This window comes from Phalacrocorax carbo, chromosome 8 (assembly GCF_963921805.1).
Source record: "Phalacrocorax carbo chromosome 8, bPhaCar2.1, whole genome shotgun sequence".
In the NCBI taxonomy this organism is placed as follows: domain Eukaryota; kingdom Metazoa; phylum Chordata; class Aves; order Suliformes; family Phalacrocoracidae; genus Phalacrocorax; species Phalacrocorax carbo.
In genome coordinates, this window is record NC_087520.1 from 35,707,603 (window position 1) to 35,720,772 (window position 13,170).

At 39.4% G+C, this 13,170-nt stretch overlaps 1 long non-coding RNA gene across 1 annotated transcript in view; it reads right to left on the bottom strand.

Moving 5' to 3' along the window:
* The window catches only part of LOC135314795 (uncharacterized), an 88,888-nt gene extending 76,115 nt beyond the window's left edge, over positions 1 to 12,773 (bottom strand). The window contains exon 1 of the long non-coding RNA XR_010374287.1: positions 12,591 to 12,773. This is a non-coding gene — a long non-coding RNA (uncharacterized LOC135314795). The remainder of the gene's footprint in view (positions 1 to 12,590) is intronic.
* Between the last annotated feature and the right edge of the window lie 397 nt (positions 12,774 to 13,170).

The window sequence follows — 13,170 nt, forward strand, 5'->3', positions numbered from 1 at the left end:
CAATACAGGAGTTAAAAGGTAGGAACTCCTTTAAGTTCTAACAAGCTTTTTTGGGGACAGAAGGAACTAACACCTTGAATAAAAAGGTTCTGCAAAGCAGACATAAACTTGAAAAGTTTGGTGAAATTTACATTTTGCTCACAGAGAAAGGGACCAAGTGTAAATTAAATACAGACCATTCAGAGCAAGAGGGACACTCTCCCTCCTTATTCAGGGATTCTTACCCTTTGAAAGACAACCTATCATTTATGTCTTTTTTTAATGACTTGATGACAGTTTTAACTTTTTTCTAGCATATATTTCTGCCAAGTATGAGTAAAGTGTTCAGGAGAATGAAGAAAATATTAACAACTTCTCATGGCTCAGAATTCTAAATAGGCTAGATGTCAGGCAATTAGTCCATCCAACTAGCTTCCTTACAAAGCGTATTTTTAAATTTGTTCCAGGAAAATTATGTATTTCCCAGCAAAATTATCACTAGTGGGCCTAATCAGCCGTTTTGATGCAGTTGGATAAAACTTCCCATAACAGATATTCAGGGACTCCCTTTTTCTTAGGAGTATGCATTTCCTTACAATGGTAATACCTACAAATGAACCAAGTCTCTTATTGATATTTGACACATATTTGAGATGGAGACCTTTGGAAAATAGTGGTTGTTTTTTTTTTTTGAAATGGCATTATGCTTTATTATAGTCTATCTACAGGATGCTCAGGAGCTATTCAGGTCCACTGCATTACTCGCTGTCTTGCAAGGAGCATCACTGCAAGGATATTAGTGTATATTTAGTTGTGAAACTCTCAGTAAAAAAAAAAAAAAAGCCTTTATTATTAAATTGCACAGCTTGGATTAAACAAATGGGCAATGAGCAACAATCTCCAACTTGTCATGAAAGATCAAAAAACACTGAGTGATAGATAAGAGGTTATTGGTAGGTAAGAAGCAAGTTAGGTCTTTATAATTTCTGAAAGATGATCCTTTCTACACAAGAAGTGAAGGACTGTACCACAGGTCCCCAGCTGATGAATCTGATGAAACAGGTGATATTATCTAATGATAGATATTTTCATGGCTCTAGACTTAAGGAAAGCACACTGATTAGTCCTGTGACATTTGCTTTGGGCAGCCAGGTGTTTATTCAAATGTAACAAGAGTTGCCTAAACTGTGTTACCAGTGTGCCTCCAGGACATCAGCATTCTACTGAAGTCATCAAGATGAACTTCCTATTTTTAACAGTCCAGAAAGCATATTCTGCCAGAATTACCTTAGCATTCAAGCAACAAGCAATTAGGGGAGCTGAAATTGCATTTGTTAAAATCTGAAGCCTGACAGTTCAAATGTCAGATGTTTATAGTGACATGCTGATGATTTTGACAAGTCCTCTCTATCTCCCATACATAATTTTTGCTTTCATGGTGGAAATGTGCAATACTTACTCATACCCAGAAATAACACCAGCTAAAAGAGGGGCCAAAAGTGACAAGTTTCCAGTCCAAAAGCAGCTTAAAAATGAGCAATGAATGATTAAGTAAACGAACAAAAAATGAGAATAGAGCCACTAGTGTACAAGGAATGTAAACATGAAGTATATTTTTAAACTTTTTTCCATCCCAAGAATGGTGCAACACCTTAAATAAGGCATATGTTTACTCTGGAACTGAAACAGAGGTTTGTAAGCACCATCTTGATCTTTTCAATTGATGTACAAATGCATCTATATTGACAAAGTTCTGTTAGTCTAATCTGCTCAGTAAACCAATAGTGATCCATTAGTATCTGATTTGTGGAGTTATAATATATTCCTAGGTGTACACATGGATACACATTTCCATTTTTTATGTACCTACAAAAATATACATATTAAAGTTCCCATTTCACAAAGATATGACTAGTTAGCCTAGTAACTACACTCAAGTACAAATCAGTGATAGGAAAATGCATTCTCAACTCCTCTGACAAATATATCACCTCTGAGGTTAAATGAAAAGTCAGATTATTCAAGTGTACCCCAATCTTTCAGATTGTCACCTATTTAGATCAAAGATTCCTCTTTCTTTGTACAGCTGGGAACCCAACAATTGAGGTATTTGGATATGAAACTAACATAAAAATATTTCTACTGCTTCTAATATTAGTACACAGCAGGAGAGGTCAGTGTAATAACAGTGTCATAATTGTAAAATAGAGGTTTATTCTTGGGCAATTTTCTTCTTGTTTGTGCACAACAGAGATAACAGTCAGGCTTTGATATAGTGTCATATGCAAGTAAAAGGCAGCAATTTTAAATGGAAATACTATAGATGTAAATATTTTTATTCTTGTGATCAGTTTGGGAAAACAATAGAAATCTCCTTCTGAAGTACCTGTTTCAAGAGGAAAAACATTCTCCTGGAAACTTTCTCCTAATTTTCAAGATTGCTATACAATTCCTTCCACCTCTGAAATATCATTAATTACATTTCAGTCACTAATATGCACAATCACCCTGAAGAGATGTGTAGCCATACAGACTGCTAATAGAATAAATACAGCAATTAGACTGCTATCCAATCCATGCATCTGTTTATGTGCACCCTAACATTATTTCCTTGAAATGTCATTATTTCCTTGAAAGCTACAGATTTAATGTATTTCATGTGAATGTATTTTCTCTCCTCATTGTTTAGTAGTAATTTGTACAGTTGTAATATCCCATCTTTCTTCCCCCCCAAACTGCAGGAAGGGAAAAGAACAACCATATTAGGTCAAATCATAGGTTCATTGAGCCCAATAACCTGTGAAGAATGTAACAATAGGGCTGTACATGGAGAATCCCTGAAGAATATTCTCCACCACCAAGGTATTTGCAAGACTTAATTAATGTTGGACTCTATGATCTTAAGGGTCTTTTCCAACCTAAATTATTCCATGCCAAAAGTACATGGGACTCCTTTTCCACCCATTTAACAAAAAACTTATGGTAATTTGCATTGCCTCCCACTTGCTGCAGAAAAACAGCATGCACCAAGACCACTGCCACTGCTTAGCTGGAGCATGGTAGCTGTTATGCTGCAGTTACCTGATTGTTCATGTGAGCCATAACACCACCAGAAGGGCTTCAAACAGGGGAAGCCACAGTAAGAAAGAGATTAAGGACTTGGGTCTGAGGTTACCCTTGTACAAATAGCTTGGGGTATTAAGTGTTGAGGCTTGAGAAACAGCATAAGGATTGAAGGTAAAACTTACCCTGTAGAACCGCTAGGTAACATCAGATCTTCCTGCTCAGTAAAATGAAACAGCTTCTTTGAAGTCACATATAAACTGGTTTCTTAAAGAACTGAAGCTTATGCATCTATGCACTTACATATTTATGTATAACCACTTGTGCATCTGTCAGTCTCACGAAAAATTTTTAATCCAGTAGACAATTTCACATAAATTAATAGTATTACATTTCTGTAACAACCCTGCAAATTATTAGGCCTGTGTCCAACAGAAGAAAAAACATGTAACTCCTGGACAGCAGACTGTTCAGTCACCATGTATATGGCTTCCTATCAGCTACAGTACATACTGTAACTCAGCCAGATGGCCAAAGACAGGCAAGAGGGAGACATGGGACAGCTGAGTGTACTGCAGTGAAAAGCTAGTGAAGGGTAGCAGAAGACTCTAGGGAGGATCTGCAGAATTGCAATGAAGGTTATGGGAGATGTAGGAACCCTGGAGATGATACAAGGAGATGAGGAGGCTTTGTGTTTATAAACTGATGCCTTTTTGGCCTCCCTAACTGCAATTCAGCACGTGCCTTGCACATTTCATGAAACTAGATAGCAAAAAAGTAGAGAAAGGACAAAAGATAGCAGCCATTGTTTCTTAGATATAGAAGAAACCTATGGAGTATTTATGAACAACTACAACCACAGGAGACATTTCAGTTAGAACTCACTCTTTTCAGCACTAAATAATCCCTAGTCTAGATTTATCTCCCATGTAGATTTTCTGATGCTTAATAAGTGCACACTCCAGCTGCAGATTCTTCTTTCTATTCACATATTTCTAAGTGCACATTCAGCTCTTCCTGTGTTATTTCCCTACTACGTAATATGGATTCATATCAGGTTGATGAATGCCTTCTATATTTCCTTCTATAATTCACCTCAAAAGTCCATCAACCACACAAAGCAAATCCTTAGACAACCAAGTTACTTTAATGTCTTCCAGCAAGAGTGGCACTACTTGTTTCTCTTGAAGATCTTTTAGACGATCTGTGTTACTTTTTATTCAGTCTAATATTGTCTTTCAAATACAAGGCACCTTTATTACCATTTTGTCTGCATATTTTGTGCCTGGGAAGGAGAATATTTTGCACCTGCCTAGTTTGTCTGAAGACAATGAGCATTCAACTGTTGATTTCAGTGAAAAATATTACATTCATGATATGCATCCTAAAGCCGTAGTTTCACAGTAATTTTCAATTTCAATAAAATTGCATTGTCACTAAAAGAACAGATCTTCCAAATATCCCCCTTTCCTTGTGCAGAGCAACCATTCACAGACAAGCAGGGAGGAAGATTAGCAACAGTATTTGTCGGTCTGCTTCAGGGAAAGGATCTTTTCCATCTAGACTTGAACTTTCTCTTTTCCTGAGGCCTGACAGTCTCACTGACAGTCAGACATCCCACCTTTTGACTACTTCCCATCACTTACCTGCCTTACTAGGCAGAGCCAACTGCTTCAAGTACCTAGATAGGGCCCACATGCCCTAACTGGGTTCCTTATGCTTTTTTCTTGCAAATACTGCCAACTTAAACAGTTCCTATTCTCAGCTGCACCCACATTGCTCCTTCCACTGTGCCAGCACAACTGATGTGCCAAATGTGTGGTGAACAAGATCAGGGAACAAAGCCATCTTAAAATAATGTTAAAAGTAAATGCTGAAATATTTTAGGTGGTCACAGTTTATTCCAAAGAAGTCCTTCACTGCTGTCCACATAAGATGGTGACAATTAACAGGTTTTAAAAGATGAAACATTTCCCTAGGTTAATTATGATGAGGCAGTCAGTAGCTCTACCTGTACTGAGTGAATATCACACAGAGGATTAGAGCTCAGGAATTCTTGCATAAAAAAAGATTAGTAAAAAGCCCATATTTAGAAACCAAAGCAGAAGTAGAAAGAGTAAGACTATACAAAAACAGTAATAAAAAGTAATCCAGTAAAGTGAAAGAGCAAAGTCAGTAAGATACCTCACACTGAGTCTGGGAACAAGTTTTCAGCCTGTACCTGGCACAGTGGGAATCCTGGATCATAGCTGGGGTCCTAACTTGTACAATACAAATGGAAAGAATGTAGAAATAAAGACTGACTCCTCCCCATATATTCTCAAACATAGCACATCCTCCCTCAGTAGACCAAAGTCACCTTTTTGAAAAAAAATAAAAATAAAAATTTTGAAACATACTCTCAGGCAAAGTACTAATTTCATAACACTTCGCAACTATACGCTTAACTGGTAAAATCAGTCCTTTCCTTTGTTCAAGCTACTGAGATTTTTCGTTTGGAATTAATCTGAAGAAGCCCTGAGAAGCGGACACTGTTATGGGGAATACTCCAAATGTCTTGGAGGAACAATAATCATATAAATATTGTGTGCGAAGCACCAGAGGAGGGGTAGAATTACTATGGTTATTGACGAAAAGTCCTGTGGCCACCAGAACTACCCATGCAAGCAATCCTAAGATAGATCATTAATATATTTGCTCACCATCTGCACAACAGTTAAATGCAGGGGGAAAAAAAAATCAAAGTCTCTACATTCTATGCTTTCAAATGTTTACACAGAAGTCATAACACCACCACTACAGGAACTGACAGCTGAATTCACTTATGCATTCAAATTTAGAAAAAACTCTCAGTTTCAAAGTTTAAGAAAAAGCCTGCATCTCTGTTTAAAGTTAATAACTGAGGTGTGTCTCTAAAACTGGGCAATCAACTAGCTTGAGCAGACTTGTTTTCTAATAAAAAGAGCAACCTCACAGATAATATTGCTAGCAAACCCTGAGTAAGAGAAACTGCCCTTATTCCTTTTCTTTGTTCTGTCCTTTGGCCAAGTTCATATAGAGCACACATTTTAAAAAGAAAGCTAAATTGGGAAGACATTGAAAAGGTAACTCTGAGATTCCTTTCCCTGCTGACTAGGGGTCCCTGTCACTCACAAAAAGGGCATCAGACCTACAGAAAAACAGAGGCAGGATGACTACCAATTGTGAGCCTCATTCAAACATTGCCCTTTGACTCCCTCCATTTGCTGAAACCTTTTCATGAAGGTAACATTACTGTGTCACAGCAACATCATTACACACAAATAACCTCTTTGAAAGAGAGAACTAGAACGAATGGCAGAAGCCAGCCCTTGGCAAGGTGGGATGTTAACATTTGGGTGTCAAAGTTCTGCATCAACATACTGCCTTGGCATACCTGGTGCTCCTGAGGGGGCCTATGACTTTGGGAGAGCTACCAGCAACCTCAGGCCAGGTACATCCATGTCAGACAGCACCAACCTCAGCCCACAGAGGTGGCCACCCCAGAGCAGCCCTGTAGCACCGAGACAGCCACCTTGCTGTTGGTGGCTGAAGCCTCACCAGTGCTAGGTACTAGCAGGTCATGAGGCAGATCCAGAGTGAGAAGAGAGGTCAAAGACTATGTCAGAATGTCAGTCTACAGGTGAGGATGCAGATGAACTGGCCCATGGCAGGCATAGCCATGGTCAAGCTAAAGACCACCACTAGAACCTCACAGCTCAGGAAAAGCTGATAGCCCATGCTTGAGCTTAAATGGCGCCTCAGGGCCTATGGGCAGGGTGTGGATGGGGTCCCCAGGTGAGGCTGGTCACAGCTATTAGGGCCTCAGGGTGCTGACAGCTGACTCTGGCAGTGGTCACAGGCTTCAGGTATCCCAGAGTAGGGTACTGAGAAGAAGATGGCTGCCTGGTCCAGCCAGGAGGGGGGGGTCACAGGCCATGGCATCAGCCACGCCATAGCAGGGCACTGGTGGGAAAAATGGTTGCCTCACCTCACTGGGGGTGGTGGCAGGCCTTGGTGCTGGCCTGCCCCAGTGAGCCCTGCATGGCCACAGGCAGGGTGCAGGGCAGGGAGAGGAGACAGCCATCTTCCTCTGCGCTGATGCCACTTGGCTGTTGTGTGTGGCTCAGTGCATCCTTCAGCCCTTCTTCCTTCAGGGCACAGAGACAAGGAAAATGGCCCATGGCTAGGCAGTGGTGGCCATCCCTCCACCCAGATCAATTGCGCGTGGCCATCCCCTCAGTGGTGGTGAGCCTGGGAGGTCTTCCAGCACCACAGCAGCTGAGCTGCAATGCCAGTTAATATTCAGATATTAAGGCTCCATAAGCTATTCCATGAGATTTTTTGTGAAATCTTTTCTCAATCTAAGAGTCCTGAAGGGAAGGAAATCCCAGCAATAAAAATGTAAGAAGTCAAAAGCAAATAATCAGACATCAAATTACAGGTTAGTGGATCCTCAGTGTAAAATCAGATTTATCTGATTTCTTTTCTTATCAATGCAGCTGGTTTTCTGTTCACAATAGAATTAACAGGAAAGAAACAATTACTCGTAAACATGAAGGGTCAAAACTGAGTAAACTTTGAATTGTAATCAGCAAAGGCCCCAACCTACCCATTGCATTTTATAAATAGCAGTTTAAATTTGTTATTTGTGATTTGTTACTCAAATGGGAAAGGAAGAAGGAATTTAAAAATCAATGTAAATGAGCAGATGAAAAATTTAAAGATAGTATATTGGAAATGCTATATGATCCTTAATTTAAAAAAAAAAGGCCATCCCCCCAAAATACCTTAATCTACTTAGTTTGTGATGCAAGTGTGCAGTAATAGCAACAAATTATTTAATCTACTCTAAAATTTCCCAAACCAAGGCAAAGAGGTTGCTCGCATCTCTTAGTCATTAGGATAGAGATAAATTATTTTGTTGACCCATTTACAAAAATAAAAGGATTAATTTTGTTTTAGATTTCAGGACAAAGATGGGGATGATAACAAACAAGGGCTGGCTAATGTCATCAGGCTCTGCTAGTATAGGATGAGGTCTCCAAAGGGTGTGACAGAAGCCAGTTAAACTGCCCATAATTCGTGCCTCAGCTTTTGTACCTGTTGGCTATCAATGCCCCCCATGTAGGTGGAAGTTCCCCCTCTGAATCACAGGGCAGCCTGGCAGCCTTCCTGATTTCATCCCACTCATAGCTCCTCTCAAAGTGGACAATCCCTGAGCAGCCTCCTTTACCAAGCACAGATATTACAGTTTTTCTGTCAACACACTGTGCCTTTGTGGTGTAAGGCCTTGCATAGGAAATGCTCTAGCATGTGTCTGCTTGCAGTTGTTCAGCAGTCCTTGCAAGGCCCTTACGGATTGTGTAGACTTATGGACCGTAGCTGTGGTTAAACTTCCCATACTGCGGAGGAAAGGAGCACACGTTAAAAAATCTTAGGTTATTAACTTCAAAAGATGATTCCTAATACACACACAAGAGCTTTGTGGCTCTGGCTGGGAGTGCATCTCAGTGGAAGGTAGCATTTCATACTTTATGCTTCCCTATGCAGCTCACTGGGTGGCCTCATTTCAGACCACATCACTTCATCCCCAGGAGCTGGTGGAATTAACAGAATGCTCTTGCCAGCTTAGCAGAGATGACAGGAACTAAGGAGCTGCAGGACTGTGACAGAGGCAGCTGGGTACAGTACACAGGCTGCACTGTCCTTACTCAGCAGCGATACAGGAGCTCTTAATCTCTAGAGTCTCCTTGCAACACCTTTAAACAACAGCCATTTATGTCAATGTTTTCTGTGGAAAAAAATATCAGTCAAATATTTGGATGCTCCAGGTCTTTGGTCAAGATGTTTCTAAGCCATATTCCAGAAATAGCACTAGCTTTTATTTACTCTGTAGCAGTTCACATTAATTTGCCAAGTGCCATTACATAACAGCAATCAATTACATTATTTCTTCATTACTAGCTGTGAGCATAGTCTGTTTCCACTATGTGCTGAAATGTATTTCTGAAGCTCTTCTCAGTAGCTCTGAAAGGAAGATAAATGAGGACAAGCAGAGTGTCTAGATTAACAACAAATGATAAATCCAGACCCCTTCATTGAAGCCAAATTAAATATTCTGCTGTAGGCCTTGCCCTAAATCCAGCTACTCATTATTTTTCTTGTGCTTCTTCATTAAACAGATTTTTAAAAATCTCTGGGTCTGTTGTGTGAATAGCTATACTCTTCCTTGAGACATATGAACTTTCAGAAACTATTCTTGCAAGTTATGGATAATTTCAGAGGGCCTCAAAAGTTGCCACTAATTTTGCTGGAACTAGAATTTATTTTTCTATCTAATGAGAATAGCGTACATTGTTAAGAATATAGTTAAATATTACAAGCTATATCTGCTTGGAAACAACTCCAAATGTTACTGTCAGGACATGATTCTTAGTTTTAATCTTGAAAAATTTCTTCCTTTTCTTCTTTCCCTTTTCAACTTTCCTTTGGTTATTGCTACATTTTAGTATACTAATGTGTCCAGAAGAAGTGTTTAAGCTAGTGGTCAGTTCATTGTCTACTATGCTAACATATACACTATATACTGTATTATACTATTTCACTGGAGTTGCACTGCCTTTCAAGCACTTGTAAATAGCAGACAACACTGTAGTAAATTACTTAGAACTATTTAATTAATTTAATCTTGTCTGGTGTTGCAGACTTAAAATCTTTTTAATTTCTTTTTTTAGACCTCTCTTATATCTCTGTACATCTTCCCTGTAATAACTGATCTCACAATCCCTAGGATTCAGTTTGCTGTGCTAGAAAAGACTCCTGTGTCTCCTATCTCATGGATTCAAAAGCAACCCTAAACTACACTGACCCATTTTACCACTGTATCACTGTCAGAGAGGAGATTTGCCAGATGTCTTAGATGTTTCATTATTCCCTCAAGGAATCTGACCTATCCTATAATAAAACTGAGATTGCACAGGGAGGACAAAATTCTGATTTCAGGGACAATGAATTTACTGGACAAATTCAGTCAGAGTCTTGGAAATTAACTTGTATTCATACTGGTGCAGCTGTGGTCACAATCTGGCTAAAGATCTGCTCTCAAACTAGAAGTTTTGCCAGCTGGTCACTAAACTGCGTGCTAAACTGAGTCTCTGTATGTTAAGCTCCTATGCTTTTAAATTGCCTTTGGCCCAGGTAGGCTCCAGTTACGTGTGTGTGTGGAGGTGTTCACGACATCTCTAGTGCATTTGCTGAGCAAAATTTGTTATTCAAACACAGTGCCAGTTCTGCTCCTCCAGAGGCAAAATTCCAACCATGAGAGAACATAACTGTGGAAGTAAATAGTTCCACACATGTGCTTGTTAAATCACTTAACAATACAGTTTTATAAAAGCCCAGAACACCTGCACTGTCACTGATTTTTGCATGCTGTTTGGGCTTAGGTTAGGGTATTCCAGGATCCTTCCTTTTCTTCCCTCAGCCCTGATTATCTTCTCCTCCATATCACTGTTTATTTATTTCTCTTGTGCATCCTATATCTTTTGTTTTTGACTGGTCTACCAGCTAATTTTATTATGTTCACCAGGAATTCCTTTCTCTTCTTTGACCCTGACAAAGCTTCCAGCCACCCCTGACCATCACAGGCCTGTGGCCCTTGCAAGCCAGCACTGCCACCTGATTGCTTTCTTTGCTCTGTGTGCTGTGTTTGCTGACTCCACATGTGCTGAGCAGCTCAGTGATACAGCAATTCTACACCTGCAGCCAGCACACAAAGAAGTTTCAAACTGTCACAATATAACTTACTGCTCTATTGTTTTTCCATATTATTTCCTCAGTTCAACTAAAAAAAAAAAAAAAAAGAATTATGCATGCAGATAGAAGAGAAAGTGCATTTTAAATCCTTCCTACTCTCTGTAAGTTTCTAAGGGTATGTAACTTTAACTGGTGTGAGTTAATAAGAGATGTACAGATAAGCTAGTCCTAAGACCTTTACTCAGTATTGTAAACACCAGCATTGACTATCATACTCCCTGCTGTGAAAAATAATTTCTATTAGACCTTTTAAAACAGAAAATAAACTGGCTGCATATTCTGAGCATTTTCAAGGGTACATAAAGAACTGTATCTGCATAACTTTAAACAACCATCTCTGTGCCTCAAACTCCTATCCAGAGGTTATGTTTTAGAACTTTCTACCGATTCATGATACAGACAATTTAAATATGTGCCTATTCTGATTAAATCCAAACCATACCAAAAAAAGCACATTTGGTGACCTCTGTACTGCAGTTCCTTTTTTCAAAAACAATGTTGCAGTTGACAAACAGGAACTTATACTGAGCTGTTTTGGTAGAACAGGGGCTGTCAGGACAGGCTTGAAGGCAGAATAACCTGATCTTTCTCCGACATGGCATCTCTAGCAAAGATTTTAGCATAGGGGCTGACAACAAAGGGAAGTTTACCTGATTCTTCTTCTGTCATACAAGTTATTAATCTGACACCAAATACAATTTACCCAGCTAATCTAAAGGAAAAACAAAAAATCAGTTCATAGTTGTCAGCTCATTTTTAGGCACTCTTACAATAAACAATTTTACAAGGTGTTAATTGGATTTCCAGGACTGGAAATAAATATAATCAGATCAGAGTTCATAGGGCCAGAGCCCAATCAGAACAAACAGAAACTGTAATCTCTAACTATTCCCTATGGAAAAATTTGGGGGGTCTTAATTTGACATGTCAGTATTGAGAGGAAAAATCCTCTGACTTATGACAGCAATGAATGCGTAGTCCATAGTCATAAGGTCTGGAAAATCTGTCTGCTGCTCGAGGGGAAAGGAGCCAGTGAAATCACATACACTGTGAAGATCCATACAAATTAGATAAGCAAATTCTTATTTTTAGCATTTGCCCAACAGCAAAGACAAGGGAACAGCACATAAACAACTCAGAAGGGAACAAGTAACCTAGGCTAATCCAGGGTACATTGAAACAGTCAAGTTTCAGATGCAGGGTGTTCTCATATAAGTGAAGAACATGTAACTCAAATAATTGAATGAAAACTGTAATAGGCAATCAATAGACAAAACACATATTTCTGTCCCTGCCTTGCCACTCCAGGAGTGATCTTGCAAAATACCAACTGTCTTTTGCTTGAAACTGAGGGCCAGAGCCAATCAAAGACTTCACTTGCCCAGATTTGTGAGAGTATCTTGGTACTTTACTCATTAAACTCCCACAGAAGCCAACTGGGTTTTAGGAAGATAAATCTCCGAGGATCCAGGCCTCTGGTACCTAAAATAAAACTTGGGCTTAATTTGAAACCCAGAAAAAAACCCAGTGATTTAGAATTTTTCTTACTTATCTGGAGATGCTGACATTTTTGGTTTTAATTTTCCCTGCTTTTCTGATAGAGGCATAAAGATAGAAAAACTCTGTAGCACAGGGAGTATGGAAATCAGTCTTGAGCTCTTTCACTCAGACATATTTTAAGCAAAAAGGATGAATAACACAAATTTCCATACCTCTTTCCTGAGCAACTGCCTTTACCAGAAAAGGAGATGCCACCATTACATTTCCTCAGGGAAGCTCTCAAGATAAAAAAGGAAGCCCTTGTTCTGTTCTGTGAGTGAACAGGCAGAAGTAGTATCACACAGAAGAGGAATCAGAGCTGTGGAATCTGAATGGACAGAAGATCCTCCCAGACTGCAGAGAATAAAACTGCTTGCAACACAGAGTGTAAGATCCAGCTTGTCTCCACTACTTCCCTAGAAAATAGCACACTGCTTCCTGCTCAGCATGTGACTCTCCAGATCCCTTCTGCTTGCCCTTTCAAATTCTCCTGTAACACCGGATTATAAAGTCTACTCCTGAGATCAAGTGCCTAAACTTTAGGAGCAGAGCTGTTACTGAATCTGGCCTTGAAGGCCAGTCATAATTCCACATAGCTTGAAGCTCTTGTGGAATATCTGATCAAGTAGTATCATTTGATAACTTGCTCACATGTTTGCATAAGACTTCATAACGAGCTGGATAAGTCTCAGTAAAAATAAGCAGGTTGTGTTATAACCCCACCATTTCTACTGTTACTGGTTGGCAGATGTC